Source organism: Mastigoproctus giganteus, chromosome 6 (genome assembly GCF_048544385.1).
Source record: "Mastigoproctus giganteus isolate SK-2022 chromosome 6, ASM4854438v1, whole genome shotgun sequence".
In the NCBI taxonomy this organism is placed as follows: domain Eukaryota; kingdom Metazoa; phylum Arthropoda; class Arachnida; order Uropygi; family Thelyphonidae; genus Mastigoproctus; species Mastigoproctus giganteus.
The window spans coordinates 6,836,779-6,862,258 of record NC_143580.1 but is presented as its reverse complement, the minus strand read 5'-3'; the positions used below and the strand labels follow the sequence as shown (position 1 = coordinate 6,862,258).

The following is a 25,480-nucleotide window of genomic DNA, read 5'->3' as shown; positions in this document are numbered from 1 at the left end:
TGCACAAAACACTTTTTTGGCTGGCATAGGCTAGTTAAGGCTCTTATGCACTGTAAGATTTTGAAGCCTCCTACTGCTACAAAATTTTGTGTATTTAAAATTTAAGCAATAAATGAGTGTGTATATAATTCTGCTTCAAATTAATGTTTTATTGCCTACATGAAATGGAGATTGTTATGGAATATTACAAAAAAAAGTATGACATTATATAGTTAAACCTAAAATCGATATCTGATCATAGCATTTTTCTTTTTCTTTCTAAATTATATATAATCTTACAATAATAAGCGACAGTCCCCTCATTATTAATTGTATTTTTCTTAAATTACTTTCACATTACATTGTCACTTAGGACATGATGAAAGACTAGAAGCTTTCCTAAGATCATGTCAGCAGGTTGTGACCACTTGACACTTTAATGATTGTTATATTATTGTCTTATAAATTTATTTCAATTTTTTTTTTATTTGACGTTCATAGTGTGTTCATGAAATTCTGAAGAAAAAATTATTTTAATTTTGGGGACCCTTAGCATACACTTATGCATATACATAAACTTTCCAAAAAAAAAAAAAAAAAAAAAAGGAAAAAAATGTTCCTAGTTACTGTACTACATTGTGAATTAGCATTAGTAGAGGCATATGATGCAAGAAAGCAAGCTTATGCTGCATCAGACAAAAAAAAAAAAAACACTTCCCATTTTACCCATCCATTCACTCCAAAAGTTTTTTGTTCAGATCTTCCTTGAATTTATTTAAGCTCTCAGCTTCCACAACAACAACAGATGGCAGTTTGTTCCAGCAATCAAATACCTGCTGGCTTAAGGGCAAGGGCAAATTTCCATGCATCTATTTTATAACTGTCTTTCCTCAATTTGAGTTTATGCCTCCTCAGGTTCATAATCTGAGCAAGAGGAAGAATCCCATCAGCACAGAGCTTGCTTAAACCATTCAAGGCTTTATACACCTCAATCAGATCACCTTGCTGCAGATGGCTAGTCACCATATGCTGCAATTTGCAGAACTTAAGCTATCTTTGTAAGATAGCTTAAGTTAAAAATGAGGCCTCCAGACCAGTACTATTCCTAAAATGAGGCCTCCAGACCAGTACTCAAGGTGTGGCCTAAACATTGCTTTATACAAAGGGATAATAACCTCTTTATCCCTGCTAGAAAAATTCCTGTATATCATTGACAAGATCCCATGACCTTCTCTGGCAGCCTGTCCAGGAAACTTCATATACTGCACAATTACCCTCAGGTCTTTTTCATTCTCCACTACCCTGAGTGTAGTACCACACAGTACATTTCTTTGGGGTTACTGCTACTCATACGCAGTGCTTTGCATTTGTCAATGTTAAACTTCAGTTGCCACTTCTCAGCCCATCTGCCCTACTTTTCTAGATCCTGTTACAGTAGCACACTATCATTAACAACCCTGCCAACCTAACAACCTGTCATCTGCAAACTTCGACATAAAGCCTGATATACCTTTATCAATATCATTGATAAATATAAAAAACAATGGGCCCAACTCCTTCATGACGATAAGTTTTCTTAATTGCATCTATTTGCAATAACTTCTAAAACCATAAACTATGCCAGGATTTTAGTAAATTCTTCCCAGGATGTTAGTAAATGAAATACAGGTAGTCCCCTTTTCATGTTAAGAATGTTTGATTTAAGAAAGTGTGACTTAAACTGAAAAGACTAAATAATAAAAATATTTTTCCATTGTAATAATTGGTATAAACATAAGATACACTCACTTGAGAAGCTATTTATTCATAATTTCACATATTTGTCAGTTTATTTTTGCCATCTGTGTTCAGTGGCATAAGAAAAAGGCATAGAATCAAAATCCTTTGAGCCTAAAGTATCCTGGTCCACTCCCTAACTTTATTTACCTGGAATGGGCTTAGTGAGTTTTTGCTATAGACCATTCTACTTTAGTTATGTTATTGTTTTTGCCAGTGTTTAATTATCTTTATGCAATGGTAGCAGTAAGACTTAAATATTGCAATCATACCTTGGTTAATTGGCTGTAATTCTTAAATTGTTTGATTGAAGGAAAATAAACCCAGATATTACCAACTAAATTCTTATAGTTAACTGGATATCCAGATGCTAGCCAGAATTAGCTTGTCTTTGTTCAAATTTTTCTTAACATAGTAATTATTAACAAATGTGAAGGAATATGAAGTTATTTAATTGGGATTAAGGCATTGACATCCATGCTGTTAACAGTTTTACAGTATTGTTCATAAACTTGTCTATTGTTTTCATAATTCTGGCAGCACTTGAAGGTGCCATACTTTGGGAACATTCTTTAATTTTCTCAGTATTCATATGAATAAATTTTGGTAAGATATGCTTTATCTAAGTTCATCACATGTTTCCCTGAATCCATTTGTTTCGATGTGTCTAATTTCATCGCTAAAGAGGTTGCTTTCTACGATTTTCTTTTTTCAGTAATGTAGTAACTGGTCCAAACCTTGCTTAAATTTATTCAAACTGCTGTCCTCGGTGACATTAAGTTCAAGTTTATTCAACAGTTGATTACTCTTTGGCTGATGCAAAATTCTGCACATCTGTTCACAACCATCATTTTCCAGTTTACACAATGCACCATTAAAAACCAAATCAATCAATCAATCCAGTTTACATTTATACCCCTTATGTGCTTCATCTGAAAAAAGATTAAGATGCTATCAGCATTTAGTGTACTTAATTTTTTAAAGCTTTATACACTTAATTTAGGTCACCACACAAATGCCTAATTTCTAGACACTGAAATTTACAGAATCCTAATCTTTCTTGATAAGAATATTCCATTGTGCCCCGTCTAATTTTGTTGCTCTTCTCTGTATCCCTTCCACAGATCTATGTCCTTCATGAAATGGGGTTTCTGAACCATTGCTTTATACAATGAAATATCACCTCTTTGTCCCTCTGGCAAAGGTCCTGTATATCATTGACAGAACCCCCATAGGCTGTTCTAGGTTGTTTGCACTGCTCAGAAAATTTCATGTGGAATTGTACAACTATTCCAATGATAGCTGTAAATCTATTTCAACCTCAGTTTGGTAGCCCCCCCCCACTAGATTATATATTATTATATACTGTTATCCGTATGCAGTTCCTTGAATTTATCACTGTTAATATCTCAGCTGTCATTTTCCAGACCATCTGCTGAGTTTATCTAGATCCTCCTGAGGTAGTAGCATATTTTGATTACTGTCATTGCCCACACAAGTATTATTATATTACTTATATTATTATTAAGAGTAATGTTCTCTGATTTACTTTTAATTTACTTTTATTTTTTAGCTAGTACTTCCATTGGCTATTAACTTTGATAATTAAAATGTGGTGAAACGGCCTAAATATATGAAAACGTTTGTAGTAATGTTGCTTTTATTTTGGAAGATTAATATAGCAAAGAAAAAGAATTGTTGTAAAATATATAATGAATGTGAGGGTATTAGCCATCTCTTTTATTTTTTTAAAAATGTTATTAGTTTAACTTTGGACAGTTAATAAGTCTAGCAAAATCTGAAATAAAACAAAGGAATTATAAGGGGAAAACTGCTTGAAGCCCTTAATGAAATTTGGATAGAGAGGATTAGTGCATGTGACCAAGGCTGGCAGAAGTTTGGGAATGTAAAGCCATTTACTAAGGTAATACGTTTGTAATAATCACAATGTAACAATGAATGCAAAAGTGAATTGTTAGCTATCTCTTAAGGGATAAAAGTCATAAATTATAATTGAATCATAAATTGAAATATAATATGTGACACAAATCCTACATGATTAAACATCAGTTCAATGTGGAATAAACATTTTAAAGGGAATGTTTTAAGAAAACCAGTGATTGTTCAAAGTGGATAAAAATATTAAAAATACAGATTTAAACAAAGCCCTGTAATGTGGATCCAGTATTTAAGCAAACTGTCATAAATAATATCTAAAGGAATTGTAAAATATTGACTGAACAAAAAAATGCAGAAAACTATTTTCTTAGTTAGGATAACACTAGTGGCTATTTTATTACAGACCTAAGTAACACTTCAGTCTGCATGATATTGATTGACTGAACATCAATGTAACCCTACTGTGGCCTTGATGAAGAATAATGGGGAGTGAGGACTTTTAGACACTATGCCACAGCGATACACGAGGCAACAACCTCAGGCACAATTTTTTAGGAAGCAGGGGTGCATCTTTCATGAAAAAATTATCAGAACAGTGAGGATGCCAAATTTAAGGTTTGCCTCTGCCTCCAAAACCATTGCCTTAGGTATCACCATGGCTCTGTGTAGAATGGTACTAGTAACTTTATCTACACTAGAAGACTTAGCTAGTTCAGCCAAAATTTAATTATCAATTAACTATTAGGATATTCCAGACTCTGGTCTTGTTATCATAAATGAAAAACTTCATCTGGCAATCTTCTGTCATTCACATTCTGAAATCCAGGATTAGCATTTGAAATTTAGCAGCGATCATCTCTCTCACTCTCTCTTATAACTGAAATTGTTTTGAAAAAAAAAAAAAAACTAGCAGTTTAATATAGTAAAAATGAGAGTTGTATATTTAAAATGCTTATGCACCACGTTTGTTTATTTATTTTCTACTTTGGTTTGGCCAACATTTTTGCCACAAGGTCACAGCTAAATGTCCAGCAATGCTGAGTGAAGGTGAAATTAGGTAAAGATTTTAGGATAGAAATAGACTATTCCTGCTAATAGACCTAATAACCCAAAGTGTTGAAGTAAATAAGCAACAGAAAGTTGTGTATGAATAAAGAATTGAAGTTCATACTCGGGTTTCCATCTACACTATTACTGGTTCTGAAAATCTGTTTCTAAGGTGATTGCTAGCATTGATGGGAAGTTGTGTGTGCAAAACGGGAGTTTCAAAGTAAGTGCAAAAAATTCTGGGACATATTTTAAGTGTTCAAAATAAGAAGGGACAAAAGAGTCAATGACCATATGTCTGATTATGAACAGTTATAGAGCTATGGCTGTTTGAATTTTAAAAATGACTGAAGTTCTGAATGGCAATAAAAATAATAATAATAAAAAACAGTAAGGAGATGTGTATCTAGTATGAATAAACATTCTACTATTACATATCTGCTTATTCTTATTATTTTTTTAATTTTATACCATTCAAAACTTGGTAGCCATCTTTTAAAATTCAAACAGCCATTTCCCTGTAACCATTCAAAATCAAACACACATTTATATTACTTTTTTTTTCTTTGTATTTGGACCCTTGAATATGTGCCAGAATTTTTCTGCAAAACATTGTGAATCCCAGTGCTGAGTACAATTTGACTATAGGGCTACATTTCAGAATCCACTTGGGACTATCATCATCATCAGGCCAAAATAAAACTACTCACTGTTAACATTATCTGTTTAGTTCATAATGAACTAATTATATACACAAACGTGGTGTGTATGTATTTTTAATGTGCAGTTTATTTAATTAGCATTAACAAATTATGTTATGCCTTTCACAAAACAGATTTGTTTCTATTTCCAGTTTTTTGATAATTACCATTTGTATAATTTACTTGTACTAGCATTTGCACTTACCACAAAATATTTACTTCTTGATTTGTTCTGTAAATACACACACACAATAGCATATTGGAATTAGCAATATGCCAAATGTTTTATACTTCTTAGTGTTTTGTAATGACTAAAGAATGTAAGTAGTTAGCGCTTAATTCTCATTTTAACCAACTATGATTTTTAATCAGCAAAAAGATTGTATTTTTTGCTAACTGAAATAAGCATCTTCAAGGTTTTTAAATGCATTAGTGTTATTTGTACATAGTATTATCATACAAAATCTTGTTTGTTTTATTTTTTATACCCATTTATTTTGACTTTATCCCATTATGAATCACTAACTTGTCAGCATGATCCCAAATGAATTACTAATTATAACATTATCCTGAATGGTAATTTTCTGTATGTAGCCTAACCAGTACTCCAGTGTGTGAGGTAAGCCTTTTTTTTTTTTTTTTTTTATTGCTTAAATGCAAAATTAAGTGTGAATTTTTTTTTCCTTTTATGCTACTTTTGTATATCTGTATCTAATTGTGTGCAATTGTCCTTCATTTATTTTCCTCTGCTGTATAGTTGGATTATATATTTTGTTATTATTTTGTTTTGTTTTTTTGCATGTAATGTATGTTTTATGGTAATAAACTTGTTACTTACTGGGTATTAGTCAATATTCTTTGGCCGTAATTTTCTTATGCATGGATGGACTCCCGGAATTTATATGGCTAATCAGTGTTTGTATGCCAGTATATTACTTTAGTGACAGGGTTGTCAGTTCTCCAGGCAGGAAATCCAGAATTTTTAGTTGGTGAAACATGATTAAGTATTGTTCCAGCTCGCTGGGACATCTGGCAACCCTGCTATATTTAAAAAAAAAGAAAAAAAAAAAAAAGAAAAACTGTTCCCCCGCAAGCAAGTACATTTTCAAATATTGTAATTGATAAGAGGCATGCAGTGTGTAAATTAATTTTATAATAAAATTTAGAATTTTCTTAAATCTTTCATATTACAAAATAACTTTAGCTTATTAAATATGTATTAGATTATATATTTTATAATCCAGTTTTAGAATTAAGTCTACCTCAGTATATACAGTGGTAGAGTTAATTCTGGACACTGTTTTTAATTTCAAATTTCAATATTCTTCTGACTTTTCAATGGTTTCATGTTTTATATCTGACAGACATTAATTATTTCTAGTACCAAATATATATATTTTGTAATAATAGCTGATATTTACAGCTATTACTACAAAAAAAATAAATTGCTATTTAGTAAAATATATACAGTCAGTTTGCAATATCTCATTTCCATTTCGTACATGCATTTGAATGGCTGCAACACCTACTGTTCAATCAAGTTAGTGTCGTAACTGGAAAAAGTGGGCTCCAATGCAAAGTTTAGTGTGGGGGGCCCCCTGAAAATATTGAGTAATATTGAGTATAATATTACTCAATATTTTATAATGACCCCAATAAGTGGACCCTATTTGACTTTGGCCCCTGCAGTCACAAATCCTTAAAAATTGCCCTGGAAGCAACAGCTATGCTAATACCATTTCACCTCTATTCACTGGAGTTTCACTTGTGCTCTGTAGCTAGCAAACAATATACAAGCTTCGTGGGAAAAAAGTTATTATTCATAGGCATAACTGAAAAACTTACATTTTTACTCAAATTTTTTTCTGTTACGACAAGAGGGCAATGGGCCCCTTTTCAGTCGTGGGCTTACTCTAAGAGAAAGAAATTCAACAGAAAGTTGGTAGTCCAAGAACAAGAATTGAATTTAAACAGAAATTTAAAGTGAATTTGTGTGTCAGAGTAGATCCAATGCACAGAAAATGATTGAAAAATTCAGTTTCAGCAAAGGAAGACCCATTTCCAACTGAACTGTATGGCAGCAGTTGAAGAATCTGAGATTTTAAAGTTGTGTGCTTATACAAAAACCACTCCTTTCTGTAAAAAAAAAAAAATCAACTGAAATTGTGCTCCAACTGTGGTAAACAATGAAAAAGGTCATGTGTCTTGATTTACACTTTTTTGTGCCCGTGGTGATGTGAAAGTGTGCTGTTGAACCTCATGAAGCCATGCATCCAAAGGAAATCATGTGGAGGTAATATGGGAAAAAACCATGCATCCAAGGTAAATCATTATGAGTAATATGAAGATTGCTTACCTCTAGTGAATATCTTTGTTGTTTCGGACCAACTTTACCCTACATTGCTTCATTTTTACACAGATTGTGATGGATTCTTTCAAGTAGATAACACAACTATCCACTGTGCAAAAATTGTACCTGAATGGTTTGAGAAACATTCCCAAGATTTTCAGCATTACCCTGTCTACCTAATTCTCCAGATCTGAATCCAGTTGAGAATTTCTGTGATACGTTGGATAGGGCAGTTCTCTACTGACTACAATATAGCAGTTGACAAATACACTGATGATACACAGGCTGTAATGTGTGCAAAAGGAGACTTGAATGTCTAACAGCATTCAATAAGATATTGAATAGATGTTTCTAATTTTTTGGCCAACAAGTGTATTATATCAATTACAAGACTATCAAGACAATACTAATCTACAAGAATATGGATGCTGACACAAGGTGTCTTGTGCAACCAAGACAATGCACCCACCTAAATCTGGTTCAATTGGACTTTTTATTTCCGAAAATTAAATTTCACCTGATTGGACAAAAATTCAAAACAAATAGCCACAGAAGGGGTTTTTTTTTTTTTTTTTCTAAGCTTTGATGAATTGTTCTAACAAAAGTGGCATTGCAGCATCACTGGTGTGTGTGTGTGTGTGTGTGTGTGGGGCTCTGAAGAGATCATATTGAAACCACTGGTACAAGCACACTGCTTCATAGTGCACCTATTAACTTTCAGTATTCTTTATATTCACAGAGCCAGTGTATATAAGTTTTATAGCAGAATGATAGTATCAGTATCATACTTGAACACAAGAGTTTAGGTAAATATAATCCACTGTGGAATATAATTACCTAAACAAGAAATGTTACTTCTCCATTTTATTGGCAAATGCCTGTCAGTTGTGTTGCTAGTTCTTGTGTGTGTGTGTGGTAGTTAGTTTCAAGATGGCAACAATTAAAAAAAAAAAAAAAAAATGTTTTATGGTAATGCTAAATTATTTAAGCATGCATTTGAGGCAAATACATTTGATAATAAATATATCAGGCAGTGGCATAATCAATTTAAGATTGAAAGTGTTTAGAAACCAAAATGTATAGGATGGGTAAGGAGCATCCAAGGAAATCATGTACTGTATTTGTAAGACATTCTTATGCAATTCTAAGAAATTCATCATCTTCTACATGACGTGTGATTATCTTATGATACAGTCTCACATTTTTATAGCATTGTGCAACAGTCATTGAATTCCTAGTTTCCAAATGGATGGGTAGAGGAGACAAGTTTCTTGACCTCTCTTTTTGCCTGAGCGCAACCGATTTATATAACTTCTTTGGGGAGGGGGGGGAGATCATGTAAAGTACAAAATACACTCCTGAAAAATAATATTACTACATCAGTTAAAAAGAAGAATATCCTCTAGTGCAGATGGAACTCATATTAAAATAATACTGCCAAAATAAAAAAAATTACACTATTATATATAGAAGTCACAATCTGTTTTGTTCTATCCTACAGCATTCAGTATACAGGATGGGCTCCGTATTAGTGTACTGAGAAGAGATGCAATTTACCAAGAAGTAAATTTCCAAAACAGTTTTGACCATTTCATTTAAATATCATTAGTTTTGACCATTTCATTCAAATATCATAAATAGCATCATATAGTCATAATATTAATAAAGTAATATGGACATGAAACTTAGGCGCCTCCGTAGCCAGGTGGGAAGGAGCAGCAGTGCGTGGCATACGCTTCTTGATTAGACTGGGGTTCGAGCCCATCACCACCAAATACGGAGGATGCGGAAAGGTCGAGGGAATGACCACCACATATTCCCGGAGCAATATGGCCCTAGTTGCTAATGCTCCTAAAAACCAAATAACAAACAATAACATGAAACTTGTAACTTCACAAGTTAAATTATATAAATTATTTCTTGGTAAACTGATGTATGGTCCACTCTATATTCAAATTTGAAAAGCCTTTATTCCTTTATGAAACCTTGATATATCAATGCATTTATTTGGTATCAGATGGAGTACAACTCATAAAATATAGTAATTGTAGACACATATCTAAAAGAATGTTATTCCCAAGCTTCAGGTCTCTCAGACAACAGTTTGCTGCAGTACGTGGTCAAGAACCACTGTATTCCCTTCCCAGTTATTTTATCATCATCTGGTATATTATTATAGTTATACAAAACTGTACCCAACTTTCTAGTTCATCCTAACAGCATTCAATAAGGTGAAGGTAGAGTTTCAGGACAGCTAAATAGAACTTTCATACGCCATGAAATCAAGTCATTTTAGGCTATGCAGTATGACATGAAACATCATCATGCTGAAATAGGAAAGAACCCTTTCCCTTACTACTACCATAACGTAGGAAAAGGAAATTGTCCAGAATTACCCTGTTTTTTGAATTACCCAGAATTACTCTGCCACTTGGAGGTGCTGTCACCAACTGGGATTCAATCCCAGTTGGTAACAGCACCTCCCAGTGGCAGATCCAGAAAAAAAATGACAGGAGGGGCACCATTTTGTGCACTAGAATGGAAACCACATTAGCATCAGTGTTGCCAACTGTAGTCAGTTGAAAATAGCTGAGCCTCAATGCAAAAATAGATAAAATCCTATGTTAACAATGAAAAAAAAAAATTTTTTTTGTAGCTAAAGGGAATTTAAATGATTGGTGTATGTTTCTGAAAAACGACAGGGGAGGCACGGGCCCTGGTGACCCTACCCTGAATCTGCCACTGGCACCTCCACCAAACTTTGCAGTTGGAGTGACACGCTCAGGTAACTAACATTCTTTGTGCATTTAACCCTTAGCCATAATTATGAGAGCATCCTTGGACTTGGTGGGGGGGTGATCCCCATGGACTGGAGATGTGCAAATGTATCTCCAATTCACATGGGGGATCAAAGGGTGGCACAAGTAATTACAGACCTGTTAGTTTGACTTCTGTTCCAGGGAAAATAATGCAGTCACTGGTTAAAAAAGCATTGCAGGATCATTTAGATAACACTGCAGCAATAATTCAGACACAGCATGGGTTTGTCAAGGGGAAGCCTTGTCTGACCAATTTCATTGGATACTATGATGTGGTCACAAAGGAATCCCAACTTCTTAAAGCATTCAGGAAAGCTTTTGATACTGTTGAACACAGTATACAAATTGGAGCAGTATGGCATTAAGGGCAAGTTGCTGCAATGGATAAAAGGGCGGTTGAGTGGGAGATGATTGAGAAGACAAAGGACTAATGTTATTAGTGATGTCCCTCAGGGTTTGGTGTTGGGCCCATTGTTGTTTTGTATATTTATCAATGATAGTTGGCAGGGTTGTTAATAACAGTAATGACAGTATGCTGCTGCAACAGGATCTGGAAAAGTTGGATAGATGGGCTGAGAAGTGGCAACCGAAGTTTAACATTGACAAATGCAAAGTACTGCATATGGGTAGCAGTAACCCCAGAGAAATGTACCAACTATATGGTGTTACTCTCAGGGTACTGGAGAATGAAAGAGACCTTGGAGTAATTGTGCATTCAGATATGAAGTTTTCTGAGCAGTGCAGACAGGCTGCTGGAGTACGTCATGGGGTCTTGTCAATGATACACAGGAATTTTGCAAGCAGGGATAAGGAAGTGATTATCCCCTTGTGCAAATGTATCTCCAATCAGGCCACACCTTGAGTACTGCGTACAGGTCTGGAAGCCTCATTTTAGGAAGGATGTAGAGTTGCTAGAACGAGAAGGGCAACAAGACTGGTGAAGGGAACAAAGGGGTGCTCTTATGAAGAAAAGCTTAAGTTCTGTAAATTGCAGCTTCTGGAGACTAGGCACCTGCAAGGTGATCTGATTGAGGTGTATCAGGCCTTGAATGGATTGAGCAGGCTTAATGCTAAGGGGATTCTTCCTCTTGCTCAGATTATAAACCTGAGGGGGCATAGATTCAAATTGAGACAAGTTGTGGAATAGAAGTGCAGAAGTTTGCCGGAACAAACTTCCATCTGTAGTTGTGGAAGTTGATAGCTTAAATAAATTCAAGGCAGAACTAGACAAACATTTGGAATGAATGGATCAGTGAAATGGGAAGAGGTGTTTTTTTTTTTTTTTTTTTGTTTTTTTTTTTGGCTGATGCTGTATAAGCTTGCTTTCTTGCATCATGTGCCTCTACTAATGCTAATTTGACAGAGCATCAGATTGGAAAATCATAAGTATGATTCATCACTCCATTACAAAATGTTCAAGGGTCCAATTATGATGGTTTTTGCACTAGACAGGTCAGCGTCATGCATTGCTTGCTGCAGCTGTTCAGTAAATCTGGTGCTATGCAGTTCCCTATAGATTGTCTTACAAATATCAGTTCTGAACTCCTTCCTGGTTTAGGGAGGCTACATTTAATATAGTATCTGAGGATTGACAGAATTTACATATCATTCTTCTGAGCACTCTCTCTGGTCTCCTATAAATTTCTGTGACCTGCTCAAACATTTGGTGACTACACCATCCACCATTTATTTAATGTTGCAGCTTTCAGCAGTGCAATGAATGGATTTATTGCTAATGTGGCATCTTGTGGTAACTTCCCATTAAAGTCACTAAGCTCAATGCTTTTATACTTGTTTCTGATGTGTCGATTACAGTTTTTTTGCCATATCCCAGGATGCTGCTATTGGCAGTACAGTTTACACTGCATTGCAAAAACAATGGTGATGGTTATGTTTCAACAAATATTTCAAGATCTAGGTGCCACCTGTGAAAAGTTAGGGGGGAATATATTAAAAAAAATCTTCTGAAAAGCCATTACCAAAAACTCTCCCATTGTCATGTGCTGAAGTAAAAGTAGCTGTGCTTGTCTTGTTTGTTAATATTAAATTCATATAATCCCAACTTCTTAAAGCATTTAAAATCGATCACACTGTCACTTGCAGTTATTGGGTAGCCAGCCAGTAAATAAACTGTGTGAAATGTTTTTTGAATGCGTTTAAATTTCATTATATTACTTAAATTAATTATCACCAGCTTATCACAGCAACAAATTTTAAAAAAAGAGCAGATAATTTACTGGGTCAGATCCCAAGTTATGGACACCTAATTATTGGGCATTAAAAAAAAAAAACTCCGTAACATACACAGTATAATATTTTCTTGAATGAACAGCCTGTGAATATTAATTACATTTATTTTATTTTTATTTTTTTTTTGTTTCTGATCAGATACAAAGGGATAACTGCTGCTGTTAGTTTAGTGTCTGCATTAAAAGCCCATCGTAGTGTACCTTTTGTCAATGGTCATGCCAGTCCTTGGCGAGTTAGAGACCACTATGATCATAAATCAAAGAGCTTGATTTATGATTGTGGCCTGATTTCTTAGTCACCAATGGCAACCAGATTTATTGAGCTGTGATAATGAAATAATAAAGGATGCCATTGGAAGATCTGTCTACTTGATTATATAATATTGTTTGTTTGTTTGTTGTTTTGGTTTTTAGGAGCATTAGCAACTAAGGCCATATTGCTCCGGGATATGCGGTGGGCATTCCCTGACCTTTCCGCATCCTCCGTATTTGGTGGTCATGGGCTCGAACCCTGGTCTAATCAAGAAGCGTGTGCTACGAACTGCTGCTCCTTCCCACCTGGCTACGGAGGTGCCAATTATATAATATAGTTGTAAAGGGGAATGATGAAAGCAGGTAACTAGCATATGATGAGGTGACACTTTGTTAAATGCAGTAACTGATTTTATTACTTAAAGGGAAAGCAGTATTGTGATATGAAATAATCTGTTTTAGTCTGTTGATTAAATTTAGAAATTTCACATTGTAATGGTGCTTTCTTTTCTATTAATAGGTACAACTCTCCTTCAAGTACTTTCAAAACTACAATATATATAATTCAGTTACATTTCTGAATTCATACTGAATCTGAGGGAGGGGAGGGGGGACATAGATATTTGAAAGGTACCCTAAGTATACTGGGATCCATGGAAAGAACCTTACCTTTCTCAGAATTAAATGAGCTATACCCTGTTCATTCATAATTATGATATGATATAAACAAAAACATCATTGAGTTATGCTCTCACTGGTCAGTTGTAAAGAACAGTGATACTTCAGCAATTTACCAATGGGAACTTTACTTGATGATGTGTATTTGTTTATATCAGGATTAAAGTTGGAGTAACAGAGTATTAGCATTTAGCATTAGTAGAGGCATATGATGCAAGAAAGCAAGCTTATGCAGCATCAGCCAAAAAAAAAAAAAAAAAAACCACTTCCACTTCAACCCTCTGTTTGTTCGAAATACCTGTCCAGCTGAGCTTTAAATTTATTTAGGCTATCAACTTTCACGACAAGGGATGGAAGTCTGTTCCACCAACCACCTACCTACCCTCTGGCTAAAGGCAGATTTCCATACATCTATCCTAAATCTGTCTTTCCTCAATTTGAATTTATGCCCTCTCAGGTGATTATTCTGAGCATAAGGAAGAATCCCATCAGCATTGAGCATGCTCAAACCATTCAAGGCTTTATACACCTCTATCAGATCACCTCGCTGGTGCCTAGTATAAAAGGCTACCTTTTAACTACTTAAAATTCTGATTAGAGTTCTACATTGCAGAGTGATTGCTAGAATGCTTACATCTTTTTTGAGTACTATTTGAGAAATGAGCTGATAGGAGTTTTTAAACTAGTAAATGAAGAAACTTCTCTTTTTGGGCTAATCTTGGGGTTCTGTTTGTTTGTTTGTTTGTTATTTGGATTTTAGGAGCATTAGCAACTAAGGCCATATTGCTCCAGGGATATGCGGTGGTCATTCCCTGACCTTTCTGCATCCTCCCTATTTGGTGGGCACGGGCTCGAACCCCAGTCTGATCAAGAAGTGTGTGCTACGCACTGCTGCTGCTGCTCCTGCTCCTGCTCACCTGGCTACGGACTAGGGGTTCTGCATTTGTGAATTTGTCTATTGACTGAGGTGCCCAAACCTGTTAATTACCTTGCTGCCAGGTGCTCTTCTGCCAACCTTCTGAGGCATCATGCCATTGGTAGATTGAAGGCTACAGTAGAAGGTGCTTGATGTGGAATCAGTTTGCTTTGGAATAGATTCCAAGAGACCAGAGCAGTTAGGCGCCTCCATAGCCAGGTGGGTAGGAGCAGCAGTGTGTAGCACACACTTCTTGATTAGACCGGGGTTCGAGCCCGTGACCACCAAATACGGAGGATGCAGAAAGGTCAGGAAATGACCACCGCATATCCCGGGAGCAATATGGCCTTAGTTGCTAATGCTCCTAAAAACCAAATAACAACAACAACCAGAGCAGTTAGAGTAAGGACCATGAACTTTGCTGATTCATCACCTTTGTAACATGAGTTTTCAGTAATCATAGGAAGATGTGCATATGCTTAGATCTTGAGACCAAGTCCTATATGCCACAGTTATTGGTGAAAGATTTGTGTTCATAGATGATCAGTAGCCAGAGGTATAGGTGACCTGGAAAAATGCCATCAGTGACCCTCCTAGAGGTGACTTAGGTAGATGCCAGTCAAATTTATTCTTTTAAGCAGTAGCTCCTCCCATTTTGTGAGGAGGTATCAAGGGATAGCCATATCAGTTTTGCTCACACAATAAAAATACCTTGGACCACTACTGTGCTTGATACTGCTCTATTTCTTTACTCTATTGCAGCTGGTTGAAAATGTGTTGGATGAAGACAGGATCAGGTACATGAACTGGTTATCTGATTGAGCATGCATAGGATGATGCTACACTATCATCATTGAAATTACTCCACCCAGGAATGCATGTTTTCAGCTCAAAATAAGTGGCATGATGGATAACAGGGTAGATAAGAAATTAAATTTATTTAACAATTCTGCAGTATTTACTTACAAAAATCCATTTTAAAATAAATATAAAGTGTGGCCTATGCGAATAGTGATGTTAGAGAGTCAAAAAGGTGGAAAATTTCATCTTGGTGAACATTGAGCTATGGTTCTTGCATGTGTTCCATAAGTGGGGCAACATTGGTAGGGAGCTGAAAGATGCAGATCAGTGAATGCTTCATCAGTGACTGTGATAAGTACAACAAACAGTTATACAGAGAAATAGTGGACCAGTAAATAAGATTGTCTTATAATGGGGGATTTTAACTTTCTAGATATTGACGGGACTTGTGGGTTGATCACTCATTCACTAGCAAGGCTTTTGATAGTTTTTGCCAAACATGCTACTGTGTCATATTTATTGGACACAGTAGCATGTTTGAGAGGCAACAAGAGAGAGAGAGAGAGAGCAATATGATCAGATTATTATCAGCAATGATTCTTCATGCATTAAGAATCTGCAGATGAAAGAACCACTAGATGGCAGTGATCAGTGTTATTGATGGATTTACTTACAGATGTAACTACCATCAAGATAAAGGGAAGGGTTTATGCTTTGATAAGGTGGCTACAATGGTCTCAGATAGTTTTTAAATTTTATACAGTGAGACCAACTGATGATATTACCATCAGCAAATTTTAATGGGAAGCATTCAAGGAATAAATCACAGAAGCTACTAGGCTTTTTGTACCAACTAAGAAATACTCTTCAAGGTTTAGACCTAAATGGATGTCACATGAACTAATGAGACATGTGGCACAAAAGAAAAATACATGAGATGCATAAAAATTATCAGGTCATATAGAAGCATATGTATATGTAAACTATACATATACAGGTAGCCTTCAGGAACGGAACCCTGTTTACGACAGGGTTCCATTCCTGAAGGAACTGTTGCAAAATTAAAAAAAAAAAAAAAAAAAAAGTGTAAAATGAACCTGCTTATGTAATGTAAGTCAATGAGTTATGTTCCAGGTCCCTCTCAAAATTGACATAAGTAATATAATATTGTATTTAAAGTTCTGAAATGAATGATATGAATCTAAAAACATTATTTTTATGAATATAAGTCAAATATAATACAGTAAAAAATAACCAAACTAAATTTAATTAAATACAAAAAATTTAATTTTGTACATTTACTTTTATATGTTCAAAGTCCAGACCGAAAGTTTTTGTAAGCACCACTTTAAGTCCCCTGCATTGATCTGTTTTGACAGTGGCATAATGCAGAGATTTTACTCCTCTGATGAAGTTCCTGGTTGAGGATTTTTTCAATTTTTTTTGAAGACAGCATGCAGTGTTGACTGTTGAAATTTCCTATTTCTTTCTTTGAGCATCTCAGAATAAGATTATGCTCCTTTTCACTTTTGCATTTTGCTCCCAGTTGTAGTCAATTTCAGAGAGCTCCTTGGTGGGGGTGTTCATGGCTGAAAGGATGCACTGTAGATCGCTTCTATTCATAGATTTTAGAGGAGACTTCATCTTTTTCTTTCTCCTCCTCCTTCTGTTGGCTTAGTTATTTAGCCAATTCTTCCAAGTCTTTTGATAGCTGTAGTGCATGGCTATCCAACAGCTGTTATATCTTCAGCTGTAACTTTGCCCATTTCCACCTCTTGCACCAGCCTGCTAAAGTCTTCAACAATGTTCTTCACTGGCTCTAATCCTGTGAAGTCATACATAAATTGTGGGAGAAGTTTGCATCACACTCCATTCAAACAGTTCACTCGCCATTTCACACAGTGTCACTTCAAGATTTAAATCGCATAAGTCATCCCTTCCTACCTAAAAAATAATGTTTTATCACCACCCTCTTTTTTTCTTAAGATGTTCAAAAGCTGCATTAATGTTATTAATGCCCTTCAAAATGTTGAATGAGCGCCAATAATCCTTGATAGTTTTGTCTGACCTGTCCAAAATGTTCACCATTTCCATGAAGATTTGGCAGAAGTAATAGGCTTTAAAGGTTGCTATTATGCCCTGGTGAATTGGTTGAAAAACTGAAGTGGTGTTTGGTGGCATGCAAACAACATTGACATCCAGAGATGTTCCAACTGCAGCAAAGTTTGCAGGATGGGCAGGAGCATTGTCCAAGAGAAGAAGAGCCTTGGCTGGCAACTTATTCTCTTGACAAAAATGAAGCACAGTAGGGCAAAAATAGTTTATGTACCAATCCAAGAAGATTACTTCTATCACCCAAGCTCTCCTGTTCCATTTCCAGTAGACTGACAACATGGCTTTGTTTAAGCCCTTGAGAGCACTTGGTGTCTGTGAATGGTACACCAACATTGCTTTTAATTTTAAAGTGCCTGAGGTATTTGCACCCAGTAGAAGTGTTATCCTGTCTTTCACAGCCTTGAAACCTGGTGCTGACCTAGTGCTCTTCATGGGCAATGAAGGTTTGGGATGGCAATTTCTTCCAATAAAGTCTGGTCTTGTCAACATTAAAAATGACAGCTAATATAATGGAGTCACTGGTTAAAGGAGTAATGTGGGACTATCTAGACAGGAGTGTAGTTATACTTCAGTCACAGCATTGGATACTATTATGCATTAAACAAAGTAATTGGATGCAAAAAATAATTTTGATATCATATGCTTGGATTTCACGAAAGTGTTTGATACTGTTGCACATAAAAGACTGCTATACAGATTGGAGCACTTGGCATTAAGGGCAGGCTACTGTATAGATAAAGGGATGGTTGAGTAGGAGAAGACACAGTGGTTATCAATGAACACTGCTGTTTGTGGACTTTGTAGATCAGTGGATTCCCATAGTTTGGTGCTGGGCCCATTGTTGTTTATTTATTATATATATATTGATGAAAGTATATCAGGTGTCATGTCTAAGTTTGCAGCTGATACAAAGGTTGCCAGGGTGATTAATGACAGAAATGAAGGTATGCTGCTGCAACAAGATATAGAAAAATTAGGCAGATGGGCTGAGAAATGGCAATTGAAGTTTTATCATTGAAAAATGCAAGGTATGCGTGTGAGTAGCAATAATCCAGAATAACGTATCAACTGTGCTGATACAATCTGATTAGTGTAAAACGAAAAGGACCTCTGGATAATTGTGTAGTCAGATATGATGTTCACTGAACAGTGCAGACAGGCTACCAGGAGAGCACATGGGGTTTTGTCAGTGATTATTATTATTGGCCACATGGTACAAGGAAGCCTGAGGCTTATGCTGCACCAGCCAAAAAAAAAAAAAAAAAATTCCCGAGTTACCCTGAGAGAGAGAGAAGTAGAAAGGAATCACCAAGAAAGAGAAGAATGATGATATTCAGCTCAGGACCCTGGGTTTGCCAAGCCCATACTCACCAGATGTGAGCCCCCGGGGTTCTATACAGCAATTTTTATAGCAAGGATAAGGAGGTGATATCCTATTGTGGAAGGCAGTGGTCAGGCCACATCCTCAGTACTGCATACAAGTCTCGGGGCCTCATTTTAGGAAAGATGTAGAGTTAATGGAACGGATACAAAGAAGTGCAATGATACTGGTGAGGGTAACAAATGGTGCTCTTACCAAGAAAGGCTTCAATTCTGCAAATTGCAATGTCTGGAGACTAGGCACCTGTGAGGTGATCTGATTGAGGTGGTTAAGGCTTTGAATAGCTTGAGCAAACTCAATGCTGATGAGACTCTTCCTCTTACTCAGATCATGCACATGAGAGGACATAAATTCAAATTGAGGAAGGATGGTTGCAGAATAGATGTTTGGAAGTTTTCTTTCAGCCAATGGGTAGTTGATTGCTGGAACAAGCTTCCATCCATTGTTGTGGAAGTGGAATATTTGAATAAATTTGGAGATGGATAAGTGAAATGGAAATTTATTTATTATTTTATTTTATTTTTTTTTTTGGCTGATGCTGTATGCTTGCTTTCTTGCATCATTTTCCCCCAACTAATACTATTATCTCAATTACTTTCAATGAGTGACAGATCCGATTAATGTGGAGGGCAAGAAAACATGCTCACATCATATAGGACCTGTTGGAATATAAATACTGTATGTGAGTAAACATTATACTGCTAAAAAATAGCATATGGAATGGGGTACATAAAGGACAGAAGCACTAGTCTTAAAATGGTTTCAACATAATGTCTAGCCATCAGTATCAACTAGAGGCAGATAGCTATTGTAGCTGATGGTTCCCCATACCATGATTTTTGCTTGTTAGTCTGGTATCAGGGTTCACATCTGGTGAGTATGGGCTTGGCACACCCAAGATCCTGAGCTGGATATCATTATTCTTCTTCTCTTTCTTGGTGATTCCCTTCTACTTCTCTCTTTCTCTCTCAGGGTAACTTGGGAATTTTTTTTTTTGGCTGGTGCAGCATAAGCCTCAGGCTTCCTTGCACCATGTGGCTAAGTAGTAATAATAAAATAATAATATCACTCCCTTTTTCTGTTGAATGCTTCCCGATTCACATGTGGCTGTCACTGGATCCAAACTGAAACATGATTGATACTTGAAGACATGCCATTCTTGTCCCCAAGAAGCCTTCTCCTTATAGACAGTGATAATGAGTCAGAGTCAAGTGAGTTGACAGATAAAGGGATTATAGCTCCACTTCTCACAGTAGTCTGATAATTGTGCTCCCAGCATAGCACAAATAGAGACACCATATGATGTTGGAAACATGGTAGATTGTGACATCTGTTTTCTGTCACTATTCAGCAGATCTGTCACTTCTAACTTTCTGATGTCACCACAGCTCTGACAGTGTATAAGCCTTACGTTTCCTTGTACCATATGGCCATTACTAATACTAATGCATGACCAGATGCCTTCCTGTGCCCACTGTTGTGAACACTACCTAACCATTTGGGTGTCATAACCCACATGAATAGCAGTTTGCCATGTTGAGCATCCAGCTTCTGATGATTCTCATTTTAGGAAAGATGTAGAGTTACTGGAATGGGTACAAAGAAGTGCAATGACACTGGTGACCAAGTGTGTATGTGTGTGTGTGTATATATATATATATACACAGTACACCTGCAAATTTTCAGATAAATTTAGCTATTTTAAGAGGGGAAATTTCAATATGAAATAATGAAATTTTCAAATTTGGTGTACATGCAGCAAGAATATAACCAGCTTCGTGACATAATGTGGCCTCAATAATGCCACCCACATACACACTACTAGGATTCCCAACAGTCACTATCTGTCAGAGTAAAAGCAATGAGATTTCCATTAAAAACCGACCTTTTTACTGCCTAAAGATCCCAATTCCCTCCACCTTGTAAGTGATTAATAAGCCAGCATAGCATTAGTAGAGGCATGTGATGCAAGAAAGCAAGCTTATGCAGCATCAGCCAAAAAAATTCCCATTTCATCCATCCATTCCCTCCAAAAGTTTGTCCAGTTCTTCCTTGAATTTATTTAAGCTATCAACTTCCACAACAGATGGAAGTTTGTTCCAGCAATTAACTACCTGCTGGCTAAAGGCAAATTTCCACACAACTATTCTACAACTGTCTTTCCTCAATTTGAATTTATGTCCCCTCAGGTTCATAATCTGAGCAAGAGGAAGAATTCCATCAGCATTGAGACTGCTCAAACCATTCTAGGCCTTATACACCTCAATCAGATAACCTTGTAGGTGCCTAGTCTCCAGATGGTGTAATTTGCATTGGTAAGAGCACCCCTTTGTTCCCCTCGCCAATCTTGTTGCTCTTCTCTATACTCGTTCTAGCAACTCTGCATATTTCCTAAAATCAGGCCTCCAAACCTCTATGCAGTACACAAGGTGTGGCCTGACCATTGCCTTATACAATGGGACAATCATCTTCTTATCCCAGCTAGCAAAATTCCTGTATATCATTGACAAGACACTATCACCTGCTCTGGCAGCCTGTTTGCACTGCTCAAAAAACTTCATATCTGACTGCACAATTATCCACAGGTCTTTTTCATTCTCCACTATTCTGAGTGGAGAATTTACCACACAGTTGGTAAATTTCTCTGGGGTTACTGCTACCAATATGCAGTACTTTGCATTTGTCAATGTTAAACTTCAGTTGCCACTTCTCAGCCCATCTGCCCTACTTTTCTAGATCCTGTTGCAATAGCATACTGTCATTAACAACCTGTCAACTGCAAACTTTAACATTAAACCTGATATACCTTCTTGAATATCACTGAAAAAAATACAAAGCAACAATGGGCCCAACACTGAACTTTGGGGGGACTTTACTAATAATACTGGCCCACAGTGAGCAGCGTCCATTGATTACCACTCTGCTTCTCCCACTTAACCTTTTATCCATTGTAGCAACTTGTCCTTAATGCCATACTGCTTCAATTTGTATATTAGCCTTCCATGTGCAACAGTATTAAAAGCTTTCCTGAAATTCAAGATAGTGGTAAATATATTGTTACTTAATCAACACATCCTGCTATTCTCCAATCTCTGCTGGATTACATCAGTGAGGAGAAGATCTCAGGAAATCATGGATTGGCATAAAATGGACACAATGCTGTGGAGGTGCAGAGTTTGGCTGGTAGTGGCAGCCAAAATGCACCTCCGTGCACTCTTCATGATACTCATATGTGTTACTAATGATAACAGTTTTTGTTTTTCTCAGTTTTGCGTATTTGTTATTAAGGTCCTTTCTTTCTTGTGAATCTTCTTCATTCATTTTTCTCTTCTTTCAGTGTTTGGAATAACCCTCTTTCATATGTACTTATTCCTCAAAATTGAAAATTGCAAAACTGTTAATAAGTTTCTTGAAACTTCCCAACTTCAACCCATGTGTATTACTATAGGGTTTCTATTATTGTTTGATTTTATCATTTTTCAGTTTCATATAACTTAAATTCTAGCACATTTTCAGGAATTTAAGCTTTCTTGAAATACATGCTTCTATGATATCCACTGGTCAGCCATTGGTAAACTGCAATTTCCTTACTTGTGCCTGGCCACAAGTAATTAAATATTACTACTTTAAACTATTTTAAAGTGATACTGTAACTCATACTTTTGCTGATGAAGTGGTATGATATGCTTCTTAGAATGTATAAAGTAAAACTTAGATTTTTTGAATATTCCTCTGAGGAGGGTAGACATCTCTGTAAAAGAAGAGGAGAAATAGGCTAGCTAGACACAAAAAAAAAAAAAAAAAAAAAAAGGACCACTCATGCCAGATTTATGTATTGTTTCATTAATAATTTATTTACAAACATCAATTTCTTTATAGTTTATATAATGTTTTTTACAATGTTATTGGCAATTGCTAAAATAATATAGCAATTGCCATATAATATAGCAATTGTACTATTTATACCTCATATTAAAAAATATTGGATTATTGTAACACTCGAAAAAAAAAAGTGAAATGCGATAACTAAAAGTATTGTGCTTAAAATGTAAAAATTAATAAAATAAATTGTGTATGTGGGGAGTTATAACACTCAAAGGGTCATCTGAACATCATCAATATGTATCATATGTATCTGGAAAACAATTTGTATGGAGGCCTTTATGACAGAATTTTGAAAAATCAACACAGGTACGTAGGTATTTCACCAAGCTTCACTCTATTTTCAGAAGAATTATCCCAGTGGGACAACTTAATAATGTAAGTTGTGTTTCAAGTTCAATATTTTATTTTTTTATATTTTTGAAAATTTTTGTTTTATTTAATTAAAATAACTTTTTAGTTAAGCATACAGACATTTAAGATTTGAAATTAAATTTGAGCAAACTTTTTCTTAAGCCTTTTATTTTGCAGATCTCCTACAGGGGATCCCCCAGTCGCTAAATGGCTGGCTCTGCTCAGGAAATGTCGAGCACTCTACGGCTATCCCATCGGCCAGGGGATTCGCTTCCCATTAATAAACCAACAGCCGAGTGCATCCCCGACAGTCATTTCTATGGTGACCAGCTTCTACTGGACAATACAGGAGTACAGAGAGCATGTATGGGGAAGTGGAAACTGTACCGATCCGACAAAAACAAAACTGCGAGCTATCCTCCCAAGAACATTTATGTGCACATGACTGTGTATCATATCTTCCGGTGCCAGTTTCTACTTCAGTCTCCTCCCAGCCTGAGAGTCACTTCGGGGTCCACTACCCCCTCCCTTCCTCGCGGATGTGATTCATCCTACTCTGACCAACAGCCTTATTGTAAGCTATGGACGCTTCCAAAGATCCAAATTGTGAGCACAGGAACAACCAAGCTATGCAGTGATCCATTGTCTCCTCCTACCGCTTCTAGCTAGTCGTGTGTAGTATGTGCAAGTGTGAAAGCGAGGATCAAAAATAATTTAAATCAAACAGCCTATTTGATTCTACTTTATCTTCTCTAATCTCTTAAAAATATCCTACTAGATTGATTGAGGTGATCAATCTTTTCTATGTTTTATTGTTTTGCTTTTGTAGAGAAAGTCATTGTTGGTCTTAAACTTTGGTGCCTTCGGGTTGTGAGGTTTGTTTAGAAAAACAAAAGAAAAATGAATGCTGCATTTAATTCCATTTGCTGTAGAGAAGAAACAGCAGACATAAAAATGATTTCTAAACTTTTTTTTTTTATTATATATTAACCTTACAATGGACTGTTTGGAATGCAAAGGTATTTGACTTATTTAAATTTTATATATAGTACAGTTCAATGTGGTTAGGTGAGTTTTTTTTGAGGATGTATTTTTACTTCTCTGTAAAAAAAAATTATGTACTTTTTGATAAGGTAGATCAGCAGATATTTATCAGAGCCTCCCATGTTTATGGAGGCTCTTCTGAAAATGGTAACTTTTATTTTATTATAGAGAAATACTGCTGTACTGTACTGAAAGAGTTACTCATAAACCTTCATTGCTGTGAAATCTGTTCATTATCTTCTTTAACAGTGAGCAGGGCCTTCACCAAGAATTTGGCACCTGATAAAATTCTTAAATTTTGTTTTAATTTTTTTATCACTACAGCTTTGATGGTTGAGTTACCAAATCTGTTAATAAAAAAAACAGCATTACAGATAGTGGCGTAATTAGGATGAGGCAGACGGGGCACGTGCCCTGGGAACCAAATTTGGAGGATGCCTTTTTATGGTTAAAAAATGCAAAAATTCCAAAAGACAGTTTTCAAGGGATGCCATTTTTTTTATTTGGGCCCTGGGTGTCATCAACCCTAGTTACACCACTAATTACAGATCAATGGTAAATATAGTAATCTCAAAGTCAGTTGTCAAAGCAATTTGCTTTAGTAATAATTGCATATAATATAAATAAATAAGTTTTTCTGTTTATACTCCATGACAGTCGCATCAGGTCAGAGGCAATATAACATGTTTATTCTTGTGCCAAAATAGTTGAAAGAGAAGGGGAAGATAAAGCCATTTGATTATAAAATAATACTGAAATTTAGCATTGTATATCCTCCATCCTAATTTTAACCCATTGTTAATTTCATGGAGGGGTTATTTTGACCCCCGTCACCATTTTTATAAGTAACTCTCTAACAGACTTTCTTTCCAGGAAAGTTTTGTCCCATTTTCTATATTAAAAAAAATTAAGAAATCTTCATTGAATAGAATTAAAATGATCTCTGTGTACCTATGTGTGCCACTGAGCTTAGCATAAGACAGTAGTTAGATTTTAATCAGCTTTAGTAATAGTAGCAATAGCAATTTAAAAGAAATTGAAATTAATAATAGGGATTGCACAAATCATACAGTCCCTTGGTTTGACCACTGGGTAGAGGATCAGTCACCTGAGTGATACAGGAACACCATCAATTGAACACAATTAAAAAAAAAACATTTATGCAAGCATACTTGTTCTATGTATGCTGAGCACATGTAGCAGCTCGTAAAGTATATGTGCATTCTAATGCATTTTT

At 35.8% G+C, this 25,480-nt stretch overlaps 1 protein-coding gene across 2 annotated transcripts in view; it reads left to right on the top strand.

Annotated features, from left to right (window-relative positions):
- Window positions 1–23,922, top strand: part of LOC150083870 (glucose transporter type 1-like) — a 433,074-nt gene extending 409,152 nt beyond the window's left edge. For both annotated transcript variants that reach the window (XM_090374917.1, XM_090374916.1), the window contains one exon: window positions 23,377–23,922. The gene's annotated coding sequence lies outside the window, so the exon portion shown is untranslated. The remainder of the gene's footprint in view (window positions 1–23,376) is intronic.
- The last annotated feature ends 1,558 nt before the right edge of the window (window positions 23,923–25,480 follow it).